At 38.1% G+C, this 23,108-nt stretch overlaps 1 long non-coding RNA gene across 1 annotated transcript; it reads right to left on the reverse strand.

The window, feature by feature from the left end:
• Positions 1-3,351: 3,351 nt before the first annotated feature.
• Positions 3,352-19,364, reverse strand: LOC141514971 (uncharacterized). Its single transcript, XR_012476170.1, has 5 exons — positions 19,211-19,364; positions 13,413-13,546; positions 10,639-10,817; positions 6,351-9,619; positions 3,352-4,189 (listed from the first exon to the last, which is right to left on the reverse strand). It is a non-coding gene; the product is annotated as an uncharacterized LOC141514971 (long non-coding RNA).
• Between the last annotated feature and the right edge of the window lie 3,744 nt (positions 19,365-23,108).

Here is a 23,108-nt window from a genome sequence, read left to right on the forward strand (position 1 = left end):
ATGGGAAAACAGAGATCCAGAAAGGTTAAGTGGTTTTCCCAGGATCACATTGTTAGCAAGTGTCTGAGATGAGATTTAATTCTGAATCCTGGTTCATTGATCTATCCACCAAATCACACTGGACCAAGCTCTGACTTTATACTCTATTCTAATTAAACATTATTATTATAGATGATAACTGCCCCTTTTATGACTGGGAGTCAAACTTTTTTTCAGATTTATAACATCCAAAATCACCTTGGAAGAGGCAAAGCAAGGATTCAGAATGCTTTTAGCAGATGCAGAATGGAAAAATAAAAAGGAAATTTATTTGGTTTGTGAACAATGGGATCATGGTATTAGAACATTATTTTAGTCCTCCCTTCACCAACCATGTGACTAGGGATAATTCATAGCTCAACTTCACTAATCCTTTCTTGGGTTATGAAATTTCTTTTACACATTTCCTAGTGCATACCAGCATCGATAATATGTTGTAGCATATAATCCCCAGAAATCTTCCCAGTCCTCTTAGGGTCAACAGCAATTGTTTTCTCTGAGATGAGTTCAATTATACACAACCATGAAGGATCAATAAGACATTACTCAAATATTTACATGTGTCATTGCTTCAGGAATGAATTCCAGTGATTCAGATTGTAACACATTCTTCTTACAAGGCTCTTGTCTACATTCTCCCAAAATCTTATCCTATGGTGTCCACCCAACATGAGGGATGCATTCCTTCCTTTCTTCAGATAATCCAAGAGTACAGGAGGGACACTCTGGCTCTTCATTTATCATCTTTCCCTCTTGCCACATGGCCAGTCTATATTCTCTTCCTATTATACAATTCCTATACAATTCTTCTTTTATGTGGAGTTGCTCAGACAGATTGCATGGTGGATAAAGAGCCTAAGTTAAAAAGGTTTGAATTCAAATCTCAAAACTTTACTAGCATGTGAACCTGAGTAAATCACTTTAACTGCTGCCTGCCTCAGTTTACTCCACTGTAAAAAGGGGAAAATAATACCACTACCTTTCCGGGATATTTGTGAAGAACAAATAAGATAACACTTATAACCTATTGTATAGGAGGAGCTTAAATGTTTGTTCCCTTCTCCACCATGTTGCAGCCTGCTCACTCCAACCATAGGTCTTTCCATTGCCTTCATCTTTATTTGTTCAGAGCCAGTGATGTTCCAAATCTTGATGTCATCCAGCAATGCTGATTATATTTGAAAGTTTTGCTTTCATGGGAGGCTCAGGGTCAGTAAAAGAACTCAATTTCCCCAAAACAGTTGAGTGTGTTCTCCTGGTCAGCTCTAGGTCCAGCTTTAACTTTTCCAGATATCATACAATAAGGTATCCATCCAAATGCATATTGGAATCTGGGCGATAGAAATACTTCATCCATTTGATCTAGTGTGGGTGGGCAGGCCACACACCTTGGAGTGATTGAGTTCTTGTCTTCCAAGACATTAGGTAATATTCTGGGAGTGAATACAATCAGTGCATTATCATCATAAATGGAAAGAATTGAGGACCTCACCATCCACACAGAAATCCCCTTTAACCTGTATTTTGCATAGGATCTCCTCCATCCTAGTAGAGAAAACATACATTTCCAAATTTCATGATTCCTCTAATAATTCTTATCAGAACATCATTGAACAAGGTTACATCTTCCAAAGGATATTGACTAAACTTGAATATGATAAATGGGAGACACTTTTTTTTTTACCAATGAGCCTATCAGACAGGATCTTGTCCCACCAATTCAAATATTTTTCTTAATCTCCAAATAATGAATATTAAGGGATTCTATAATCTTTCCATTTTTTAAAATTGTATTTATTTAAGACCACACAGCTAGGCAATTCTTAGGTGTCTGAGACTGGATTTGAACTCAGGTCCTCCTGGCCACAGGCCCAGTGCTCTATCCACTGCACCACCTAGCTGCCCATCCATCTTTCAATGAATTATCTGATGTGGTACATTGGTGAATATGGCTTGTGAAAATATGCTTCCTCCCTACAAATCAAGGATGACTTTGAGTCATGCATCAAAACTACTGCCTCAGAAAGACTGAATATATTTGGGAAAATAAACATATAGCTGAACAGTTACTGATGCTTTCTCTCAGTCATCTTTTTCAATATTTTCAAGAGTTAGGATTTTTATATTGATTAATATATGTATAATGAATTTAATAACAATAATGATAACTTAGTTTCTAGAGATCCTTTTCACAGACAGGCTCTGGGCCTGGGAAAATAGTGAAAACGAAGTAGCCAGAATAAGGTGTTTTCATGACAGATCTTGCATTTTTCCCCCCTGAACTGTGCTTGCCTGTTTTAAATGAAGTAGATTGGTATAAACTGTACTGTACAAAAGCAGATTAATGGGGTGCCCCCAAGACTATATAATTAACAGCCATTCCCACAGGACTTAAAGACTCCTATGTTGTCCTACCTGGATGCTACATTACAAGTTACAAGTGATGTAACTTGTTTATATTATACCCTATTGAACTAAATGTGAGTGTGTCCTGGGAAAATCCCTCAAGCCTTAAAATTGATATGTTCTATGATTTACTCTTCCCCTTCCTTATGATGAGGTATAAAATATCTGACTCCACAACAGCAAAGATGGGGCTGCAGACTGGTTTCTTGCAAAGAAAGTAATTAATAAATCATTACCTGCTTACCAGTACTCTGTCTCGGCCATGCTTTCTCACTCCCAAAGCAGTAAAAATTCAGTTAACAGTATTAATAAGGTACAAGTTGTTTGGCAGTTTTTTCCCCATTCCTTTGGTATTTTCCCCTTTCTTCAAATACCTCAACCTCCTCATATTAAGTAATTAATTGATTGATTATTTGGGACTATATTGTCTCCAGGGGCAGCCCTTGTTTTCATGGGAAACTTGAGGTCAGTAAGAGAGCGCTTTAACTTCCTGAAAGTGGACTACCCTGCCTTCCTCTGCCTCCTTGTTCAGTCCTGAGCCCAGCTCATTGCTCATCTCGATTGGCTTTTCCAGACATACATGCTATTGGAAAGCTCTACAAGGGCATATGTCCAAATGCTTATTAAAATCCAGGGAAAAGGCAGATATAAATAATTGGTACAATCTGGCTATTTTCCCCATAAGTGCTATTTCTAACTCCTCCAGAAGTACATCCCCAGGGGAGAACATGGTTTTTAGAAAATGTATATAGGCCTACATAAATTCTTTATCTCCTCTTCCCAGTCATGCCATAAAATGTTTAACACCAGTTCTTTGAGTGAGGGAAGGAGGAAAGGAAATGTACCTACTGTTGACTTTTAAGTTTAATCTACATCATTCATACTTTCTTAAGTCTACACTATTAACAAAACAATAAATTAAGCTTTGCTTTGTAGTAGTTGTCAATTTTTAGGGTACAAATGTTCACATTGGAAATTTAACAAACATTCCAGTCTCTGCCTCTTATACTACTTTTTTATTGTTGATCATCTGATTTTTCATGATCAATTAGGGGACTTCTTGGCAAAATTCTGGAATGGTTTACCATTTCCTTCTCCAGGTTATTTTATAGATGAGGTAATTTGAGGTAAACAGGGTTAAGTGACTTGACTAAGGTCATACACAGGAAGTATCCAAAGCCAGAGTTGAATTCAGGAGATGAGTCTTCCTTGCTCCAGGCCTACCATTGTCTTATCCACTGTACCACCTAGCTATTCTAATCAAATACTACTTCCTCTTTAGCTCTATTCATGATCACCACTTTAAAGGAAGGTGTTTGATTCCATGTTCTAAATCTATTGTTCAATGATGAGCCCAGTTGTCAATATTCCCTCTTCATTTTTCATTATCTACACTTATCTCTGTATATTTTGGATCTCCCCATTAGAATGTAAGCTCCCTGAGGGCAAGGACTATTTCTTTTTTGTCTTTGTATCCCCAGCACCTACAGAATCAATCAATGCTTATTGAATTAAAATTGATTGCCTGAGATTCTTCACATGGGACTGTCACACAGTTATGAAAAGCAATGAAACACGAGAAAACTTATATTAGGTTGAGAACTCATTTTCCCATGAATGAATATCAGAGCCGTAAGGAGGGCAGGGAAGAATTGCCTATTTTCCATGGCACTGATGTCTGTGGGAGTCATATTTCCTCTCCCTGGTCTTGAATCTATGATCCTTTGATGGTTAGCATCTCACCCTAGGAAAAGGGGGGAAGAAAGAAAGTGAGACCCGAGACCAGGGCTTTATGATTTCTGACTAGTAGAATATGGACCTTCTCCATTAAGCAGTATGATTGTACCTAAAGTTGGACTGTGCTGCCATCCCCCCCCCAGTGATTTTTGTCCTGGGGGAGGAAATTCCTCCTTATGTCTTTGATAAGTATGTTTAATTAAAGTATCCTGGAACCAAAGGGACCCACACCTAACACAGAGAGTGACTCATCTTGGCTGCCCTACATTTACTCCTTACCCGAAGTTGTCCTGTTGTCAGTTGAAAGGTACTTGGGTTTCCTTTTTACATCACCTGTGAAGTTATCTTTTTAAGTGATCAGTCTCTTGGTTTTGGAACTTTCTGGAGTTGTAGGCTGAGCTGTTTCTACCCATTCATCATGAGTCAGGGATGCAAGCCTCTGTTCCTTTGAAAGGTTTCAGGCTTCACAGAAATAATAGGCTGTCTCCAAGTTGGTGACATTTTCAAAGCAACCTGTTTATCTCCAATGAAAAGGCTCCCAGGGTTTGCCACCTCTGCCTTCATTCCCTTTCAGGGAACACTATGGCTACTGTCTATCCCCAGGCAGACAGCTCTAACTTTCCTTGGCAGGGCCATTCATTAAAAGTATTTTTTAAAACTTTAGATAAGTGTTAAAAAGAGTCACCAAGTGGGCTTCAAGCCAGTCTCTTCCCCTGGTACCAAGAGAAATTTGCTTTGTTTGTCTGATTCATCATTTGTGATTATAGGGTTTGGGTGGAGAAAGATTTATTTTTCTGGATGGAGTAATGTTTTCTAATCCCTTGGTTTGGTTGACTTTTAATCAATTCCACTGATTGCAGGGAATATAATCTGAACTCATAGAAGGTTTGAGGTCAAAGAGATTCCCCACCAGATCATCTGACTCATACCCTTTATTTTATAAAGAAACTGAGGCTCAGAGAGACAAAATGTCCAAGATTAATGGCAAAGCTGAACTAGTATTCCAAATATTAGCTTTTCAAGTGTTAGAGAATATTGACCATATAAAAGGTGCTCCATGGCACAGAGCAATGGCTTTTGGTGCTAACACATACAGCTAGATGCCTGTGTAGGGTCAGGGTGAGGAGAGAGACAGCATCAGGTATATTGCCCATCAACATTGTAAAGCATTAAAAAGAATGAAATACTTAGAGGGCTTTTGGGCAAAGCTGATGCTATCTTTATAGCTTTTTATTACTTCATGCTTCCCCTTTAATCATAGACCAGGACAGTTGACAGTCACTAAGCGTTGTTGTTGTTAGCAAAAATTTGCCACCAGGATAATCAATGAATCAATCAATAAATATTTTTTGATTACTATTATTATTATTATTAGTTAAAATTTACTATCAGGATAGTTGATGAATCAATCAGTATTTTTGTCATCATTATCATTATTATTTTTTTTAATTAAAATTTTTTTTTCGTTTTTACAAGGCAATGGGGTTGAGTGACTTGCCCAAAGTCACACAGCTAGGTAATTATTATGTGTCTGAGACCAGATTGGAACTCAGGTACTCCTGACTCCAGGGCCAGTGGTCTATCCACTGTACCACCTAGCTGCCGCCATTGCTATTATTAGTAATTTAAATTTACCACCAGGATAGTCGATGAATTATCAATAAGTATTATTATTATTATTAATTTGTTAAAATTTACAGACACTATAAGTTTACAAAGCATTTTACATTTATTATCTCATTTGATCCTTCCAATATCTCAGAGAAACAAGTCCTATTAGTATACCCATTTTAGATGAGAAAACTAAGGCAGGAGGCATCTAAGTGGTTTGTCCATGATCACATAACTAGTAAGTATCTAAGCCAGATTTGAATTTAGTTTCTTCCTGCTTCTAACTCTCTAACCATCACACCAAATCACACATGTCTTCTATGTTCTGGGCATTGCCCTTTCCCTGTTCATAAGCATATGTTGTATGAGAAGGATAAGGTTTTATTGAGGAACCTCACCAGTCTCTCTGCAAGCTAAGGGTAAAAAATAGGTTTGAGGAAGTTTCTCATTAGCAAAGGCAGCTAGCATTGAGCTGTGGTTAGTGCCAAGTCCAGTCTAAACAACCTGAAGCCCTCTCTGCCTTAGAAGCAGGGAAGATTAGGAGGAGAAATTCATACCTGGTTACTTAGTAACTGACTCAAGATCTCCTGGCTTGCAAGCCCATGTTTTTTCATTCACTATCTCTTTCTTCTGGGGAAAAAAAGAAATCTAAACTGTTGGTTGATAGATCTGAACCTGATTTATAAGATGGAGTTGTATCATGAGAAAATAAAGTCCAAAAAAGCAGCAAAAATAATTCGGGGTCTTTAAATGCCAAAATCCAATAAAACTTTCCAAAAAGAAAAATGGGGGTATTCTCACTCTACTTTAGTGGACCCCATTTCTGGGATCCCCTGAGACTTTCTGGGTTCAAGGTTTGGAGCCAGTAGGTAGCCAGACTTCTGACTCTAGACTTTATCCTGTCTAATCTCCCTCAGATCAAACTTGTTTCACTCTTAAGATCATCAATAAAAGGCAAATCAGGATAAATCTGAATATAATAGTCCCATCTCTTCTCCTTCTTCCCCCTCCAAAAAATTCCTCCAGGGGGTACTGTTCTCAATTTTCTATGACCTGCTCTTTCTCTGCAGTTTGTCTAGAATCACTCAAAGCAGGGAGTGGACTCAGTAACTTGGAGCCTGGAAACCTGTAGAGGGGAGATGGCTTTCAGTTGTCATGGAAATGGGACAGCTGTGGAGACTGCTGTTGTTTCCCTGTGGCATTTTAAATGGATGATCAGAACCCAGATGCATTTTTTTTCTCAATATTCTGCCTCCTCTAATCTTGTCTCAACATTCCTGAGACTTCTCCCAGTGTCTCTTAAAATGCATACCCTTCTGGGGATAGGGGGGTGATGGTTAGAGCTCCCCAAAAAGAACAGAGAATCTGTCACAGGAAGTAAACTTGTATTTCATTAGCATAATGATTTTTAAGCTGAATTATGGGGCCCATATTGTTAGATACAGTCTAGAATTCTCCATTTCATATCTCTGACAAAGATTTCAATTTGCACCTTAGGAGGAACAGAAGAACTTCTCCACTTTTCAATCTCCAGGAAAGATAGAGGACTAGACATTAAACATTAGATATTTGTAGACCAGGCAAACAATGATCTTTTAGAGATTTTGGATAAAACACATTTTTACTGGTTACTTTAAAGGGGAGAATAACAGCTAGCTTATTCCTAATCTGCTTTGCTCTCTCCTACCAAACACTCGTTACACAAGACAGTCACAGATAGTGAGCAAATATATTTATCCAAATAATCAGCAAAACAGAGAAAGGACAAATATCCTTCCCTAAGGAGAATATTTTAGTTTCTTTAGTGCTGTGAGACTTTTGAACTTTTTCTTTCTATATTGGATCCTTTTTTTTCTTTTTATGCTTTCTCCTTTAATGAGGGCATCTGAACACATTTTTTGGACATAGACTCATTGTTCTTGACAAAAGTATCCTAGAGAGGTGAATGATCTGACAGTGAGGACAGTTTACAAAGTCGGCCATGAAGATTGGTTAACGTCCCCCACTCACCCAAAATCTGAGGTATTCTAAGAGAGCCTGTGAGACTCAAAACCTAAAGCAAAAGTTGTTACTGCCCTTCATGAAAGTCTAAACTATTCTTTTTCTCCACAGTTTTGATGGAGAAAGAATAACCAAAAATAATTGAGTTGTACTAGTGGGTAGTAAGGAGGCCAAGGGTGTCCAGGTTAGGTATTAGATGAGGTACTTTATGAGTTATAATGTCTCTATTAGGTACATCTAAGTGGTTTCCCAGGCTGCAGAAAGAGGCATCAGTTGGAAAAGTTCAATGGGGCATGGAAGTTCCTAACAGAGATTTTCAGAAATAGAGAATACCTAGGAAAAAGAGGTTGTGCCCATTGAAAGAATGGAAAATATGGAGCATAAAGAGTTTGTCTAAGGAAAGGCTAGGTTCAAAGGTAAAGAATTTTTTTTTTGATCACCACATCACCCCCCCAAGGGATAACTCATGGCTAATCAGATGGGAAAAGCTAAATTCAAGTAGAATATAATCTCCTTTTGGTCAGAAGCTGCTTCATTTCTATCTTTGTTTCCTAATAAAATTTTTAGTATTGTTATTCAGTCATGTCCTGCTTTTCATGACCCAATTTGAAGTTTTCTTGGTAGAAATACTGGAGTGGGTTGTCATGTCCTTCTCCAGTTCATTTTACAGAGTAAGAAATTGAGGCAAACAAGGTGAAGTGACTTGCTCAGGGTCACACAGTTCCTAAGTGTCTTTGCCCTCTTCAATTAAAAAAAATTGTTGTGCAGTTCTCATTTGAGGCTATTCCATTTTACCTTAAATGCCATGTAGTTCACCTTTCTTACTTTCACAGATATAGAGATGGGATCAAGGGAGTTAGGTGATTTGCCTAAGATTAGACAGGGAATAAGTAGCAGAGTTGGTATTTAAACTCAGGGTCTTTTCACTCCAAATCCAACACCATAGGAGCATATTGGACATGGTTTGGTAATAAGAAGTTGAAAATCAATTCCAACCTGAAGAGAAATTGAGAAAGGAATGCAAAGTCACATAATAAAACCAATATGGCCAAACAAAAAGAAAAGTTAGGAACAGTCTTCCTGCCTCTCATACATTTGTAAACATGACTTTGTAGTGATTTTTTTTAAAAACCATAGAATTATGTGGATTGAAACTGTCCCTACATGTAGCAAAGAGTTGTTATATGGTTTGAAGGGTGACAGAATAGACATCTCTTGACTCTTCTCCCTCTATCCTTCTTCAAGTGAGACCTTATTTTCTTTTTGGTTGGGAAGTTCTGGGGCCAGAAGTTTGACCATTTTGCTTTCCTCAGAAAAAGGGGTATTGGACTAATATTATATCTATTGGATCTTTTAAATTTTATTAATAGAGAGTTATACCTTTCAGGTTCAAGTAAAGCTTCTGATCACTGTTTATTAATTGGGAGGAGGACTCCAAGCTTTATATGCAAGGCTTGACTCCCTTCCTAATGAATACACATATAGAAAATGGCAAAGTGACCTATTTATCCAAGTCAGCAGCAAAACAGAAATCAGAGAAATTGTACAGAGGACACTATATACCAGACAATACATTGAGTGAAGGTGTTAGTCCAGTGGGAATGAGTTAATTCAGCTTAACCAAGAGAGAGAGAATCCTAGGTCTCACTCAAGGGGAAGTTCTCCTAGTCTTTCTTCTTGCATAATGGAGATAGGGACATGATGGAGACTACTATCTCCTCTCATATTGGCTTCTTCCCAGAGTCTTTTCCTTCAGCAAGTTGAGGTGGGTTTGGCATCTTCCGCCTTCTTTCCTGAAGCTGGAATCCAGAAGTACCTGAAGCAACTGCAAAGCCCAAAGAAACTGAAGAAAGGATTCAAAAGACCTAGCAATCTTCTCATTATATCTATCATCAACTCTACTCTGCTCTTCTCACAGATTTAGGACATTGATCTCCACTAAGGACAAGTGAATCCCATATCAATGAGCTTTGAGACTTGGGTTACATATACAATGGTAGAACTAGGGACCTTTACAGATAACCAATTTCAATTTGTGGATAAGAAAATCAAGTCTAAGAGAAGCAAAGTGACTTGCCTAAGGACACACAGCTACTTAATAAGAGACAGGACTAGGTCTGATTCTCCTGATGATAGTCCAACTCTCTTGGAAATGTATTTCATATCCTCTCTTTTCACTGACTCCTTCATATGTATCTGTTATGCTAATGAGACATTATTGCTTGCCCTTCATTTTAAAGAGGACCAATGACATCATGGGTTGACGTCTTGACTCAAGATTAAATTGGATTTAAGTGAGGTGGAGTTGCATAGTCATCAGCCTCACTCTGTCTTCAGGAGTCATTAAAGTTCAGTGGCAGAAAAAATGTCAAGATAACTATTGATAGATGCAGTAGATGATCTTGACATCATTTGATATCTGATCAAGCATGAAGTGCTCCATAGCACTGGTAGAACTTCAGCCACCTTCCTGGCCACTGAAATAAATTGTTCTCCCCCACCCATTTTGCCAGTGAAGTCTTCACATGCTTAGTTTAGATATTCCTCTAACTCAATGGGGTTTGAGGCTTGTTAGTTACTCTGGTTAAGACCATCTGCTGAGATGGTTTTACCGGTGTGGCTCTCTGCATACTATAGCTTCTTGGAACCACAGGTGAGAATTGGGGTAGCAGGTGGACACAAAAGGTGGATGAGCAGCCCTGAGAAAGACTCAATCAGAGGTGCTGTCCCTCCCTGAGTATCTCATGAACCCTTTGTGTAAGTGATATACATCCAAGAAGTGTAAGACATAACCCTTTGGGTCTTGCAATTCATTTACAACACATAGCATAATTCCCTACTTACATAATAAAGTTGGAGAAGAAAATGGCAACCATTTCAAGAAATCACCAAATGGAGTCATGAAGAGAGCTTCCTCACATAGCCAACCCAGACGGAGCAACCAGTCTCTGATGGCAGATCACCAACACTTGCAATGGTGTTGAGGGTCCTGGACTTGCTTCAATGGTGTGGAGTTAGAGCCACTGAAATGGATATTATGACAATGAGGCAAGTCTTTAACTGTTGATTGGTTCCTAATGGAAAATATTCCTCATTGATAAGGACTTGAGCTCTCTTATAGAGAACAAGATGCACACTCCCAAAGTAAATTATAGGACAACAAAGCTACAAACCGCATCTTGGCTTATAAGCAGCATGAGAACCAATGACTGGCCACACAACTTCCCCAGGGAAATATTGATACATCACTGAGTTTCTGACTGATCGCTCTTCTCAGACTTAAAGGAGCCAGAAACATCCACAATAGCAGGAAAGACAAGGAGGAAAACCCCAGATTGATACAGCTAAATGACTGCAAAACTGATCCGACATCCATTTAATCATAGTACAGAATCACAGAAGTCTAAAGTTAGAAGGGACCCCATTGGCCATTTAGTCCAGTTTCAGAATACTGGTACAGGTGGATGATGTAGTGGCTAGAACCCTGGACCTGGCATCTGGAAGATTCTTCTTCATAAATTTAACCCTGTTTGCCTCAGTTTCCTCATCTGCAAAATGAGCTGGAGAAATAAATGATAAACTATTTTAGCATATTTGCCAAGAAAACCCCCAATGGGGTCACAAAGAATCAGAAACCACTGAAAACAATTGAAAAAGAACTGAACAACACAATAGAAAGCCTTAATTCCAGAAAACCATAAATAGATAAGCTACTCACTACCAACCAGAGATACAATGAACTTGAAATGCAGGATGAGACATGTACAGTATGAGAATTTGTTTAATTTGATGACACACTTTTATAATGGTTGTTTTATGTTTTTATGAGTAGAATGTAAGAGAAAAAAGATAAATACTTTTTTGTTAATTGGAAATAAAAACAAAAAAGGAATTGCATTCCCTGTGCAAACATACAATCTTGCAAACACACACGTGGTTGTATGCTATGTTCACTATCTTATTATTTATAACAGCTAATGTTTAAATTCTTTAAAGTTTGCAAAGCACTGTACAAATATTAACTCATTTTGATTCATAACAACCTGAGTAGGAAGATATTATCCCTTTTATGGATTAGGAAAATGAGGCATATGGAAGTTGAGTGACTTGCACAGGATCATTTAGATAATAAGCATCTGGGGTTGATATGAGCTCAGGTATTCCTAACACCAAGCCCAACACCCTATTCATTGAGCCATCCAGCTGCCTCAGTCAATTCTTTTCTTTGCAGAAGTCTTGTAATTCTTTTTCTTTTGCTGCTTTGGAAGGCATGTCCCAAGCATTTCATCCAATTTCTGCTCTCCAGAAATGGTGGAATGTACAACTTATTTAACATATGTAGACCACATAGCAAGGTTTTGTCTGCTTCTATACACACACACACACACACACACACACACACACACACACACACATATATATATAGTATTATTCAGTGTCCCAAATCCCCCTGCTCCCAACATCCAGTTTACAGCACCCCAAAGACATCCTCAGCAAACTATTCTTCACTTCCAGAAGGTATTTCTATTAGCATGCTAATTCCCTTTGAATACTTTGCTCCAGGTCTCCAAAGATTTAACATTCTACTTAGTTTAAACTACTATGACAGTGTATACATTCACCCAGAAAACAAATATTTAAATTGTAATGTAAAATTAAATAAACAAGGAAATTCTTCTTTACAAAAAATCACGGTGCAATAAAACAAAGCAGATCTATTCAGAAAGGAATTCCAATCAGAAAGCATGTATTTAAAAAGTAAGAATCTGAAAATCAGAGCCATAATAATTTCTGTGCTTTTCCAAAACAACTTAACAAATAGACAAAGATGCTTCAAATAAATGATCTCAAAGTCCTTCATGTCACTTTTGGGCACTGTGACTTATGTTTTTTTCCTGTTGAGCAGTTGTATATCAAGACCTTGGCTCCTTTGTCACTCCACACCAGAGGAAGTTTTGGGGTATCTATCAATCTCCCCAAGCTTTTGTGAGGCTCATTGAGAACTGACTGCCATTCACCCACTAGATTAGACCCTTTTGTGGGTGGTGTCATTTTTTTCTTTCTTAGTCTGGGCTAGACTGGTAAGGTTTATCTAATCAATTTATTAACTAGTAGCCCCCAACCTTCTGATTCCTCTTTTGGTTCCTTATCTCTTTCTGGGTCCCTTAAACTTCTCATAAAAACAGACTTGTATGAGGAATAGGGAGAGGGATTGAACCTGTGGTGTAATTGGTATGGAGAAGACCCAGATGAAGAACCTTTCTATGTCAATGCAGATCAGCACATTCTCCACAATTTCTACTTTTTTGAGGTTTTCCCAGGGGTCTAAATGGCCAAGTAACTTGCCCAGAATCATGCAGTCGATGAGTCATAGATAAGATGTGAACACAGGTCTTCCTGCTCAGAGGTCAGTTCTCTACCCACTATAACATGCCAACTCTCACTCTTGCATACAGCTCTTTAATCATAATACAAGAAATGAATTTATTGAAAAGAGTTTAAATTAAAATTTATATCATTGCCCTTGGTCTTCATGGTCTCATCCTGCTTCTATTACCCCAATGATTATACCAATTTTCCAGTGACAGGCAGGTCCAGATCCCAGAAGAACCACTCACCGCAGCTGCTCCTTGCAGGAAGCTATCAGAGTTCTCTTCCGTGGCAAAGCCTCTGCAATTGAGCAAGTTTCAAGATGATGTAATTTAGGAACCCAGAGCACTAGGCGGCTATTTCCAAAGAACAGCATCAGGGTCTATAGAAAGAGGATGACAGCATTCTGAAGGAGTCCAACTCCCAAACCTCCAGCCTTCTACTATGAAAGTGTCAGTGAGGTGGGGCCAGGAATAGAGGGTTGGACCTACAATCAAGAAGACCCGAGTTCATAGCCTACCTCAGACATAATTGAATGATTATTTGTCATTTTATATCATGGAATCTTCAAACTTTAGTTTTAAAAATGACCTTAGAGAAATCTAAATATTTCATCTGTCTTGACATTATAACTTTGTATTGTCATTTTCTCCTCCTCCCACCCCATAAGACTAGTTTCCTTCAGGATAATCCATAAATATATTGACTCTAGAGCTAAAAGGGAACCTAGAGGTCATTTTCTATAACTTCCTCATTTTATTGATGAGAGAAGGAGAAAAGGAGGGAGAGAAGGGAGGGAGGGAGGAAGAGAAGGAAGGAAGAAAAGGAAAGGGAGTAGAGAAGGAAGGAAGAAGGAAGAGAGAAATAGAGGAGAGAAGGAAGGGAGGGAAAGAAAGAGAAAGAGAAAGGAAAGGAGGAAGGGAAGGAAAGAGAAAAGGAGAGAAGGAAGGAAGAGAGAGGGACAGGAAGGGAGGTAGGGAGAAATGATGGAGAGAAGAAGGAGTATATGAAGGAGGGAGAAGAGAAGAAAGGAAAGTAGAAGAAAAAGGAGGGAGGGAAGGATCAGAGAAAACAGGGAAGAAAGGAGGAAGGAAGAAGGAAATACATGATTATTACATATGGTAATTTTCTGACTTTTAAAAGTTGAAAGAATAGAAAATATTCAGAAAGACTGATGAATCACACATCAACATGAATTAATTAGGAAAGAAAATGCTAAATAGTCACAAATAACATGACTTACATAATAAAATTACATCAGTAGAATTGATAATTTTGCATTTCTAGCTATCTTAATGCTACCCTTTCAATCCATTTCCAAGTAAATATTTACTAGGCTTCTTCATTACTATACTTACAATTACAATGTACTTCCTTCTCAGGTATTCTGCTTCTTGTTTTCCTAATATGGCTCTAAATGGCAGACAAAGGAGTAGGCTATTTGGTGTTCTCTTTGCTACCATGAATTCTGAGCTGTAAATAGCTCATAAATGTGCCATTCATGAATTATTCATCTTTGCCCATGCTTTCTATAGAACACTATTCATCAAATTCACATCCAATATACTGTACTCAGGTTACTTTCTCTTTGGGTCATTAAAGCAGCCAGCTCTGCAGCCTTGGAGAAAGGTTCCAGAGAGCCTTGGTCAGAGAGAAAGTATTTTTTTGATTGAAACATTTTCATGACCCTTTTTCTTTTCTATCAGTGTCATGGACATGATGAAGTAGATGTCAGAGAACATCGGCAGCCTTTGAAGTACAGTTGCCTTTGATGGGTGGGAATTTTAAAAATGGTATTAAAAATCATCTTTGTACACAGCTTGTCTGTTTTCCAATTTTTTGTCCAGGGGAGAAGACCCTGTTCACTAACAATACAGAAGAACTAACTTAGGTTTCTGGTGGTGAAGGGCTTTCTTTCCCTGCCCACCCTTTTTAGTCCCTGTGGTCTAAGGTTTGAATCTGTTTTGTTTGTCCTTTTCAGTTCTAGGTGCTGGCAGAAGTATTCCCTGGAATTCAAGCCATGTGACCTTGGAGGCAAGATTCTAGGTCAGAAGCTGCAGCCAGTCCATTTGGATAGCCCTGAGAAATCAGAGTGTTGGGAAACAAAAGAGGCAGGGCTTTAGACTAAGAATTTGGGGTTACCATGCCAGGTGGGAAATGAATTAAGCTATCAACTGAATTCTCCTAGGAGAGGGGTGATCTGGTCTTAAGGTGTTGAAGATCAGGGTATTCACCTGGGTACATACTGTTTATCCAAATAGAATGGAAATTCCTTGAGAAAAGGATTGTTCCTTTTTTTTTGTCTTTGTACCCTCAGCCAGATGCAGGCTTACTTGAGTCATGTCCAAAGGTTCCTATAGGCTGAGAGAGAGAGAGAGAGAGAGAGAGAGAGAGAGAGAGAGAGAGAGAGAGAGAGAGAGAGAAAAGAGAGATAGAGATGGCAATAGAGATAGAGATAGATCAAGAGACAGAGGAGAAAGGAGAGGAGGAGGAGAGAAAAAGAGAGAAGATAGGAGAGAAGATGATAGTTCAGGGGCAGTAGGTGAAATAAGAAGCAAAACGTTGGACTGAGCTACAACAGAAAAGAGATTGAGGATGGACATCTCTCCCCCAAACATCTCCAAAGAGAAGTCTCAATTAAAACTACCAGTTGAACCTAAGTCTTGTAAGCACTGAGGTAAGTTACCCTGCTCTTCTCTTAGCTTTCCCTCCCTGTGCCTGTCTATTAACAGAAATTGTAACAGATTGCTTCTTTACTTAATTTGAATTTTGCCTCAACTATTATAAAACCCCTAGAGATTAGATAAAGATAAATTTAAATAAGGGCAGAGAACAGAACCTCTGCCTAAAGGTTAGGAATTTTCTCAATTGGGGCATCTGAGCTAATGTTGGTGTATGCCTTACTAAAATTTAATATAAACTCCTCAAACCATACAAAAGCAGGACCATATGGATGTGAAGGGGCCATTACATTGCCTATAGACAAAAAAATTGACTAAGTTTTGTTAACAGGATTCATCTGATTAAATCTTCAGATCAAATATGAAAGAGATGGTAGTAATGAGTGAGGACTATCACACAATTGTATACTCATAACCATCTGGTATTAAAAATGAATGTGTGAATGAATGAATGAATGAATGAGTGAATGAGTGAGTGAGTGAGTGAGGCAATCTCCCTGAGATGAATAGTCAGTAGGTCTCAGAGAAGTTCAAATAACTAGTAACTGGGAAGGACATATTTTTACTCATTAGTAGCAAAAAACCATCACTTAGTAAAGTCTAGTGAAAAGTCTGAAGCTAGCTAGGTGGCACAGTGGATAGATTCCCACACTTGGCATCAGGATACATCTGAATTCAAATCCAGTCTCTGATACCAATTGTGTCACCCTGGGAAAGTCACTTAACCTCTGTTTGCCTCCAACCCACAAGAAAAGGTAACAGCAAATTGCTCCAGTATCTTTACCAAAAGATGCTGCCAAAAAAATACTGCCCATGGACAATATTAACAAATTGTGGCCCATAGAGACATGAAGAATCAGATTCAACAGTAGAGCCTGGGAAAAATTTTAAATACATTTTTAAAAAGAGAAAGAGGAAGATAGAACATTTCAATTTTTTTCATAAAAACACATTTTGAGATGGAAAAACTTTCAAAGTTAACTATTCCAACTTTTATCATTTTACAATTGAGGAAACTAGACTCAGAGAGTGTAATTGAGGAAAAGTCAGCCAGATAGCAAGCATCAGGGATAAAATTGGAATTCTTTGACTGAATCTAGCACTTCTTATATAGTTAGATAAAAGGGAGAAATAACAGCTATTTTCACATTTGAAGAACTCTCTTGGAGAAGAGGCCAAGGACAAAAGAATCATAAAATCACAGGATTAGAATTGACTTTAGAAGTCATCTTGTTCAACCACCTCATTTATTTATTTTTTATTTAAGGCAATGGGGTTAAGAGTGACTTGTCCAAGGTCACACAACTAGGCAATTATTAAGTGTCTGAGGCTGGATTTGAACTCAGGTCTTCCTGCCATCAGGGCCACTGTTCTATCCACTGTGTGACCTAGCTGCCCCCCCCACCTCATTTATTTTTGATGCAGTTGGGGTTAAGTGACTTTCCCAGGGTCACATAGCTACTAAATATCTAAGGCTAGATTTGACTGGAGGTCCTCCTGACTCTAGGACCAGTGCTCTATTCTCTGAGTCACCTAGCTGCCCCTTCTACTATCTTATTGCACAGATAAGGAAATTGAATTGGCTCCAGATGGTCAACCTAGAAACAAGGGGGGAAAAATTACGTTATATAGGTGAATCTGAAAAGTAGTAAGCTACCCTTCACCAGAGGAAAATGTTCTCCTTGAATTTTCTATGGGAGAGCTCAAAGCAACGTTATTGTGAGCAATGTCAGTGGAATATGTATTTGAATTCCCTTTCTCTTGGCCTTATTTGATGCTGATTAGTAATTTTCAATCCCTGTGGTTAGACTGTTAATGTATAAACAGCTGGACACCATCTGCAGGCAATCAGAACTCCCCCATGATCTACCCTCTTTGAAAGCACAGATGATAGTAAACAAATTCTCCCATTGCTTAACACTATACAAACATGCCTGGGCATTTGTGCAAATAACTCAGTAATGTATCCATAAGGAAATTTTCTATTAAGAATGAAAGCTAGAAAGTGGAAATTCCCATTCTGATCTGTTAGCCTGGCAAAACATCTGTTTCTGATATCAGAAGCCTGGATATACATTTGAGATTTCATAGAATCAAAAGACTTCAGGTATTAAGAGAACTTAGAAGACATCTAGACCAGCTTCACTTCGAGGGGGAGTATTACCACCTTCCCCCATCTCATTTTGTCCAGTTCCACCATCCACATATCTAAACATAATGCTCAAATCTGATTAATGCTACCATTGCAACTAGAGAATGGCATATTTCATGGATACCTTATTAATTTCAGAATTAGTGGTATTACCATACGAAGTCTATTCCATGGAATTAGAGCCATTTTTATAAAATATAAAATATATAAAAGCTTTTTGATAAAATAGATATCTAAAAGTAAATACATCAATTAGACTTTCACAAAGTCCCTGTTTCATTATATGAGAGAGAAGTTTATCCTTCATTCTCTAAGAGGACCATGACATCACAGAGATGATGTCATGCCAAGCACATGAATTGGATTTGAGTAGGGAGTGCTGTGCTAAGTCATTAGCCTCACTTTCTCCTCCAGAGTCATCTGGGTCCAGAGGCCAGGTATAAATAAAGATAACTGGAGATTACTCTGGATGCCAAGCAATCAGGGTTAAATGTCTTGTCCAAGGTCACACAGCTAGGAAGTGTCAATTGTCTGAAGCCAGATTTGAACTACCATTCTCCTGGTTTCAAGACCAATGCTCAATCCACTTGTGCTACCTAGGGGCCTGTTTCATTGTATAGTTCATTTGAGGACGCTCAATTAAGTTCTTTCTTCTTCTGCCTGTTATGGGTTTCACAAAGCTGGCTTTATCTTTTTGGAGAATGATCATTAGTAGATCGATACCAATTGAAAAGAAGGTCTCTAGTGGAGTTCTCCAGGAATCTGTGCTTGCTTGGCCTTATGCTATTTATTTATTTATTTATTTTTCATTCATTCATTCATTCATTTATTTATTTGTTTGTTTGTTTGTTTATTTATTTATTTATTGAATTTTCAAGGCAATGGGGTTAAGTGGCTTGCCCAAGGCCACACGGCTAGGTAATTATTAAGTGTCTGAGGCTGGATTTGAACCCAGGTACTCCTGACTCCAGGGCCAGTGCTCTATTCACTGCGCCACCTAGCCACCCTCAGCCTTATGTTATTTAAAATCTTAATCAATAACTGAGATAAAGACATAGATGATATGCATGCCATATTGGCCAGTGTCATTAACCTGGAAGGGATAACCAATGACTAGGAAGACAGAATCAAGATCCAGAAGATCTCTAGTGACTAGAACATTGAGCTGACTCTAATGGAATAAAATTTAATTGAAATAAATATAAAGTCTTACTGTTGTTGTTTAGTCACGTCCAAAATTCTTTATGACCTCATTTGGGGTTTTCTTGGCAGAGATACTGGAGTGGCTTGCCATTCTTTCTCCAACTCATTTTATAGATGAAGAAACTGAGGCAAAACAGAGTTAAGAGTAAGCCCAAGGTTAACACAGCTAGCATTTGAAGCCACATTTAAACTCAGATCTTCCTGACTCCAGGCACAATATTTTATTCATTTATTCTCAGAATTTTCATTTGTTTTGTTTTGAAATCAGCTTCACAATTCCAACATGGATACATGGTCAAGCCTTAATTAATTTTAGGGGCAGCTAGGTGGCGCAGTGGATAAAGCACTGGCCCTGGAGTCAGGAGTACCTGGGTTCAAATCCAGCCTCAGACACTTAATAATTACCTAGCCGTGTGGCCTTGGGCAAGCCACTTAACCCCGTTTGCCTTGCAAAAACCTAAAAAAAAAAGACAAAAAAACCCTTAATTAATTTGAAAAAAGATCTAGGGGTTTCAGTGGACTGTAAGTTGAATGTGAGTCAATGAAATGATATTACAGTTCCCCAAGGTTAATGCAATCTTAGTTTCCATCAAGCATGCCAATGGTTTAGCTATATTCAATACTGATGGGATCATGTCTGAAGTTTTGTGTTAAATTCTGGTTGTAGCATTTTAGGAAAGATATTGATAAGCTCAAAAGTGTCTAGAAGAAGATTAGAATAGTGAAAAGCCCTCCAGTCTGGTTAAGATTTGGAAATGTTTAGCATGAAGAAGAGAAGAGAGGTAAAGCATGACAACAGTCACAAACTTTCAATAAATAGTTGAGGTACCAAGGAATACTCTTGAGGATCAGACAAGATCTGGCAGCTTTTACTATAAATGAGAAGAGATGTTGGAATGCAATATCCCAAAGGCAAAAGAACCTTATAATAAGGAATAATTTCCCTGAAAACTTAGTATAAATCTACCAGGAGAAATGAATTTTTAATGAAATAGAGTACTTTTGCAAGTATATGAAGAGTTATTATATGAAAGATTGGTTAGACATGTCCTATTGTTGATGATACCAAATGGTAGAACTAGAGGAGATAGATGGAAATTTCTGAAAGTTAGATTTGACTTTGATGGAAGAGAAAACTAATAAAAGATGAAATGTGCTACCTCAAGAGGTACAAGTACCCCCAAAACTTAAGATCTTTAAGCAAAAACTGATGATGACTCATCAGTTCTTCAGAGGAAGATAATTTTGTTTTTTATTTAGATTGAACTAGGTATTCTCTAAGATCTCTTTCCAATTCTGATTTGTAAAATTCTGTTTTTCTGATCCTCAATTCGGATTAGGTCATAATCCTACCCTACTAAATCCTATTGTGGATTGTATACTGTAGGAATAGATCTGTGAAAAATGCATCCATTTGACAAACATTCATTACCACCTTTTTGCAAAAATAAAAAGTTTAGATGACGTAAAACGTGTTCCCTGGTCTCAAGAAGTTGCAACCTAATGGCATTCCCCCATACATTTATACACATTTAGAAGCTTCATCTTATTGAAAGAAATTTAGATTTGGAATCAAGGATCCAGATTAAAATTCTGATTCTGACAATGGTCACCTGAGGGTCATGTAACTCTATTGTGTTTCTTTTCCCTCTCTAGATTAATAATCCTATGATGAGTTTCTATTATCTATATAATGAAAGGATGGGACTAACTGACCCACAAGGTTGTTGTTGTTGAATCATGTCCAATGTACTTGATCCCAATCTCTACATCTTTGTAGAGATCCTAGAATAGTTCCCCATTTCCTTCTCTAGCTCATTTTACAGAAGATAAAACTGAGGCAAACAGAGTTAAATGACTGGCCCAGAGTCACACAACTACTAAATATCTGAGACCAGATTTGAACTCATGAAGAGGAGTCTTCTTGACTCCAGGTTCTGCCTCCTCCAAAGGTTCCTACAAGTTCTCAAAGTAGAAGGGAATTAAAGAGAAAGGTTCAAATGAGTGAACTGTAGAAATGACTCAAGAAGATATTGATTCTTCTTTTGGCTAGAGCAGATTATTCTGACCCATTTTCTTTAGCACTTGATGCTATTTCAATGGATTCCCAGAATAGACTTCTTTCTTCTTATTCTCAGTCTATAATAGGCAGTCCACACTTCTGAGATTTCTAGGAGTCGGGGTGTCCCAGAATTTGGGAAGGTATATTTTGATTGTATGCCAGTGTTCCTCTTGGTTAAATATTCTGTTTTCCCACCTAGGTCTATATTTTTGTCAAAAAATGCTCACCAGCTCTATATCTTCTCTTTACTACTCATCCCACTTTGAGCTAGTCATTAATGTTTTCAGGGGCTCAGTAATCTCAATTGTAAAATTATGGATTTGGTCCCCAGGTCCCTTCTAATCCTAAATCTAGGTCATTGGTGCAACTATGAGCAGAAATGAGGGAAATTTGGGGAACCGATTTTAAACTGTACAGGATCATAGATTTTTGAAAACTTTCTGAAAACTCACAAAAAGGTATTCATTTATTTTAAGTTTACCTATGAACATTGCTATTTCATAGAATCCAGAACTGGAAGGTTATCTGGATCAGGGGCTCTTAACCTGGGATCCACAGACCGCTGGAGAAGTCCATGTGAATTGACAGCATTTCCTTCAACTATCTTGAAAAATGCTTCAGAGAAGGAGTCCAGACTGTCAAAGGGTTCTGTAACATAAAGAGGTTAAGAACTCCTCATCAAGTCCAACATCCACAATTTACACATTAAGAAAATGAATGCCAGAAACATAAGACACTTGGCCAAAGTTACAAAAATTGTAGTTAGTGGCAATCAATACTCATTCCCTCCCCAACCTCTCTCTCTCTCTCTCTCTCTCTCTCTCTCTCTCTCTCTCTCTCTCTCCCTCCCCCCCCCCCCGTTTCTCCTTCTGCCTTGCTAAAAATAAACTTCTCCAAACAAACTACCTATATTCTCCATCCAAGGAGCCAGAAGCAACATTTTAAACAGCATACAATACAAAGTGAGTTTTCTCACATCCACAAAAAAATGGCAATGCTTCACCTGAAAATTCAGTCCCTTTATGGCTCTGTGGTTAATTTTTTTGCATTGAGGCGTGTGGCTGCCATCCAGATTTCTTTCCTCTGACTCCTCTTGTGTGAATACTAGTATATCTCCAAATGTTCTAAAATAAAACAAAGGCTTTGCAAAAGGACTTCAAGATGTGGAAGAAGATAGGACTAGTAGTTGGGAAATCAAAGGCACTTGGGGTCTTGGGTAGAATCTTGTCTTCCTCAAAGCATCTTTAGTTCATCAAGTTTGTACAAAGTGAAGGCTGCATTATGAGCATGAGAATGTCCAGGTGGACTTACATATCAGTCACATCTGGATTTTAGAAATGAGTAGCTCCTTGTTTGAGTAAAAACTCCCTAAGGACAAGAATTATTTAGCCCTTAAAAAACCAACAATTAAATGTTGGTTGAGAGAGACTGAATGAATAAATGAGTAAATGTATGTATAGATAAGGAAAATCAATCCAGAACGACTTGTTTTTTATTGAAATTTTCATTTTTTCAATCACATTCAGTGGTGGTCTTTCAACCTTCATCCATTTGCAATATATGAGATCCACATTTTTCTATCACCCTCCCTTCCCTCTGCTCTCCCCATGGCAAGGAACATTAAGGTAAAAGTTATACATTGAGACAGCTAAGTGGTGCAGTGGATAGAGCACCAGCCCTGAAGTCAGGAGGACCTAAGGTCAAATCCAACCTCAGATACTTAATAATTATTTAGCTGTGTGACCTTGGGCAAGTCACTTAACCTCATTGCCTTGCAAAAAAAAACAAACAAAAACAAAATAAAAACAAAAAAGTTATACAGGAACATTCCTATTTAACATATTTA

This window comes from Macrotis lagotis, chromosome 2, assembly GCF_037893015.1.
Source record: "Macrotis lagotis isolate mMagLag1 chromosome 2, bilby.v1.9.chrom.fasta, whole genome shotgun sequence".
In the NCBI taxonomy this organism is placed as follows: Eukaryota; Metazoa; Chordata; class Mammalia; order Peramelemorphia; family Peramelidae; genus Macrotis; species Macrotis lagotis.